Here is a 5115-nt window from a genome sequence, read left to right as displayed (position 1 = left end):
GCCCCGCATCGGGCTCTGTGCTAACAGCTGGGAGCTTGGAGCCTGTTTCAGATTCCGTGTCTCCTTCTCTCTCTGCCCCTTCCCTGTTCACGCTCTGTCTCTCCCTCTCTCTCAAAAAATAAATAAACATTAAAAAAATTTAAAAATATATAACAATGCATGCCCAGGTATGATAATCAAACATATGGCACCATTGGTATTTTTTAAGGGTATTTATTGATTGCAGAATTTCTTTTATTTGTTGTGCTTTTTTGTTTTGTTGTTTTTGTTATTTGTTAGAGCAGCTCTTTTAAAAATAACTGTACCTTTATTAACATTTCACATTAAATACTAAAAATGTTGAATTTAAATAAATATAGCAGGAATATAAATTTTTACCTCAAAGAACAAGCATTGATTTACTTTTGTAGTTAAACCCATCTATTGATATAAATTGCTTAGCAGGAAACATATGTTGTGTTTAAAACTGATCTTACATTTAGAAATTTGAGCTGAGCTACCCTGAACCTTTTATCTAGGTTAACTTTTATTCTTCAAAGTTGTAAATGGTTTCTTTCAACATGTACATTCAAGGTTACCGGATACAAAAGTAAAACATCAGTATTATATTTTCTTCTACACTAGAATAAATAGGGTGTTGGGGGAAGGATATTTATTTTAAAATATAAAACTTTAATTAAAGGTGACCATAAAAGCTTTACTTAGAATCATTTGCAGAACATTATTCAATGTTGCCACCTTCAGGACATATTTAAAATAGCAATGAAGAGGGTAGGATTAAAGATATTCTTTCCATGAATAAACAAATATTCGGCCTACAACAATGATGCAAGGTTGACTACTTAGACATTTTAAGGCATCTGAACATCTGACTTTTAAGTTATTCTCATATTCAAATGGCCCAAGATTTCAACTAGAACATACCCTTCCAATAATCACCCACTGACAGATATTTAAGAAACACTGGTTGATTATTACTATGTCTTAGACACTGTGCTAGATGTTAAAGATTAAAAAAAATGACTAAGACATATCAGCTACACTCAAGGAGCCCACATTCTGGAAGGGGAGTCAATATAAAAATTGGATATTCCAATTTGTGGTAACTGTTCTGATGGAATGTAAACAGACTGTTACAGAAAAAGATAAACTAAATGCCTCTCACTCCAGAGGATAAAAAAGAGCCAGTGAGAAAGGCATGGATGGAGGTGATGACTGAGCTTAGTCTGTTATCATAATAACTTTGAAATAATTTAGATTGTTTCCCCTTTTCTTCTTTCTATTAAAACAAAGGGAGAAAGAGAAATGAATCTTTATAAAAAATGTTTGTTTATTTTGAGATAAAGGGAGAGAGAGAGCGGGAGAGAGGCAGAGAGAGAGGGAGAAAGAGAATCCCAAGCACAGAGCCTGATATGGGGCTCAGTCACAGGAACTGCAAGATCATGATCTGAGCTGAAATCGAGTCAGACTCTTAACCAACTGAGCCACCTAAGTGCCCCAAAAAGAAAGAATTCTTAAGAACAGAACAAATATCATGTCTACTGGTATATACAGAAAATGGAGATTATTTGCTGAAATATTGTTTCATAAGTCGCATAGATATTCTTACGTTTTAATTTCCTTTTTTTACTCTTTAAGAAATTTCTGAGTCTTCATGGAGCAATTCTGGGGGGTAAATATTATGTCATTTCTCCTGCTCATATTCTAGGTGTGAGCAATACAACAGGATTGCAGGTAGTTGTGTTATTGATTGGCAGATACAGTCTTTTTCAAATGCTCCATGAACAGAAAAAAAAAAAAAGAAAAAGAAAATGCAGTATGGTGTCAGTGTTCCTTCCCATCATAAGAAAAACTTTTTCAATCAGTTTAATATTTCCATTCCTACTGTCCCAGTTTTCCACATAAATGTCCTCTGAAACAACTTTTCTTAAATTTATTTTTATTTTTGAGGTGGGTAGGAGCAGAGAGAGAGAGAGACAGAAAGAATTCCAAGTAGGTTCCACACTGTCAGTGCAGAGCCTGATGCTGGGCTCAAACTCACTAACTGAGATCATGACCTGAGCCGATATCAAGAATCGGATACTTAACCAACTGAGCCATCCAGTCGCTCCTGAAACAGCTTTCAATTTAAGTGTGTTACTGTTGTTATACATATGCATATATGAGATGTGTCTGTAAGGCAGTAAGATTATGAGGCCAATGAAGCCGGTCGGATGTGCTCTACCTGAAAATTTCCTATATCTCCATTACCCAAGGAGGATTTTGGTCTGCTCTTAACTGTAATAATTTCTTAAAAATGCCACTGTAGGATTTTTAAATAAAAATTATTATTATCACTACTACTATTGGAAATGGGATTATTTCAATCAGAGAAAATGAAATAGCAATGTTGATTGAAGGCATTACATTGACAGATAGGAACTTAAACTGACTATAGAAAACAAAGACCCCAAGTAAAAGCAATTTATACTCAAGTTTAAATTTGAAAGAGAAAAAAAAACAGGGTACAGTGTTGAATAATGTCTCATTTTTGTAGAATAACAGAAAAAAAATCAAAATCTGAATTTAAAAAATATGAATAAAATTGTTCATATCTTTCCTGATAAAAGATCACCCAGGTGTGCTAATGAGAACACAGGAACCGGTTATTTTTAAATAACTTACCAAACTTTATTTGAGTTCTAATACTCTCACAAAAAATTTTAGTTGCACATGTCAGCAAACAATTCTCCTCCCGAGGTACTTTTTCTCCTGGATATAGTTGTCTTCTATGTAGCCACATCTTTCCTTCCACAAACATTCATCATGGAGATAGGTTGTGCCCCAGTTCTTTATGACAAAAAATGCAAACAATTTAACCTTAAACATCTGGGGTTTTTTTTGAACCAGAAAATACAAAAAACATCTTCACAATAACATCTATCACTTTTCTAGTGAGAAATCATAGTTTCAGGATTGAATGGGTGATTGCATATGTGGTTTCAAATGTGAATGTTTTAGTGCGGTAATTTTTTTTTAAAGGAGCTGACAAGAGATTTCCTTCTTTTTTTGCTGCCAAAATAATATAATAGATAAGATACATGCAGGGTAGATAGATGATAGATAAACAGATCAATCAGTCAATACGCTGGCCATGATTTTATAAAATGAAGGAATTTTTGACAAATTTTGACAAAAAAGTTGAAAGTATGTGATCTTAAATTAAGAACATTATATGATATTAGATAAAATGATCTTCATTTAAAACTCCCTGCATTCTTTTTATTTTCTACTCATTTCACCACAGAGGAACAAAAACTTCCTAATAGACAGGCTCTGGTCTGTGTCAAACCCATGAGAACAACAATCTATTTCAACTCTCATTCCTCCCTGGTGAGGGTTCATCTAATATTTCTGTTTACGTTACATTTGTACTTATAACCGTTTCCAATTTTAATTCATGGAAAATGCTTAATTTTTAAAAACTGACAGCTTAAAGTTATTTTAATTCTTTTCCATGTTTGCCCTCAAAAATAGCTTAAGTCTCAGTCAAACACTCAATCATATATGTTTAAAATCAGTGAACTTCAGGTTGTCTATTTGAAAAATAGAAATAGGATTCACTCATTCATTCAGAAACAAGATGCAGATATACATATAGAGTGCAATGACATAATTTCTATCCTCAAGATTATCTGAAGAAAATTATATTTCAGGTATTTAGATGGATGAAATGTGATAAGATTTAAGAAGAATTTTGCATCAATTCTGATTCAAAATTATATAATTAATATTGCACAAAACATATGTAACAATATGGCCAACAACCTTAAAACACTTGCTATATTCTGTGAAGCTTGGTTGTCAGTTGAAGCCAAGGAAAGCATAAATACATTTCCTGCTCCCTCCTTCTGTCCCTGTTTCTGACATGTATGCAGAAACAAGAGTCTTTAGATTCCAGGACTGTCTCCTTTTTCTCCCCTACAGTTACAGTTCACTCTGGTGAGGTGCTGTTGAAGTATCTTATGCACACAAAGTCACCACCCCTGTTTTTTGACTTTCATCTGTTGACATCATCTCCTGATACTCACAAGGCTCCTGTTACCATGTCAGCTCACCAGAGCCCCATTGTGTTCTCACAAAGTGAGGTGAATCCCACCCCACCCTGATCTACCAGTTACTTGGGCCCCCCCAAACATGGCTTTCTACTCAGCCAAAGTCTTCAGAACATTAACAAAGCAGCTCATTATAAATTAATATATCATTATATATTATATTACACGTACAGAAAGGTGTACACAGCATATATGAGCAGTTTGAAAATAAAAAGTATATATACCAGTTGCCCACTGGGCTGGTTTCCAGTTATGGAATCTGTTGGGCCTGCTCTGGCTACTCCCCTCCCCATTAGGAGAGGAGTTCCAGGAACCACGGGAGCACGAGCACATGAAGCCCTAGTGCCCACTTCTGTGAGCACCCAGGACCCCACAATTCCTTGCCCAGATGTCCCTGACCTTGCTTCTGAAGCCTGATCTGACTCTCTCCCAGGTCAGATACTACCAGGATATGTCACTCTAAACCCCAGGAGTGTTCAAGAGACAGATACTTAGGGGAGGTGTGGGCAAAGCTTAACTAGAAGTGTTGTGATACCCTTTGCAATGCACAGACCTTAGGGGGGACCAGAATTGAGTGGGCCACTATTGGGATGAGCCAGAGGCCATGGGTCTACAGTCTAACTTTTTCTACATCATTATGTTAGAGCATAGAATTCCTAAATTCAAACCTTCCTTTTGGATCATGAAGAAGATATATCTTTCAAGTTAGGAATAAGCAGCAATTTTGCTTAATGGTTTGATAATCTTGATACTGTTAGGGAATAAATAGGCATGCACAATTGATGTTTACTAAACATGGATGAGTCTCTTAATAATTAAGCTGGCTGAAAATGCCAGGTAAACAAAATGAATAGATACTGTATGACCCCATTTATTTAAAATTCTAGGCTTTCATTTTTCTTGAGTGAATTCCTAGTAGTGGAATGGCTGGATCATCTGGCATGTATGTGTTAAGTTTTTGAGAAAATGCCATGTTGTTTCCCAAAGTAGTTGTATCATTTCGTGTCCCCACTAGCAGTGT

General features: G+C 35.3%; 1 long non-coding RNA gene across 1 annotated transcript; it reads right to left on the bottom strand.

The window, feature by feature from the left end:
- Positions 1 to 2645: 2645 nt before the first annotated feature.
- LOC122479623 lies at positions 2646 to 4233 on the bottom strand. Its single transcript, XR_006296385.1, has 2 exons — positions 3808 to 4233; positions 2646 to 2829 (listed from the first exon to the last, which is right to left on the bottom strand). It is a non-coding gene; the product is annotated as an uncharacterized LOC122479623 (long non-coding RNA).
- Positions 4234 to 5115: the final 882 nt, after the last annotated feature.

The sequence above is a fragment of the Prionailurus bengalensis genome, chromosome C1, assembly GCF_016509475.1.
Source record: "Prionailurus bengalensis isolate Pbe53 chromosome C1, Fcat_Pben_1.1_paternal_pri, whole genome shotgun sequence".
NCBI lineage: Eukaryota > Metazoa > Chordata > Mammalia > Carnivora > Felidae > Prionailurus > Prionailurus bengalensis.
Note: the sequence above shows the minus strand (reverse complement) of the source record. Positions and strands in the feature narration are given on the sequence as shown.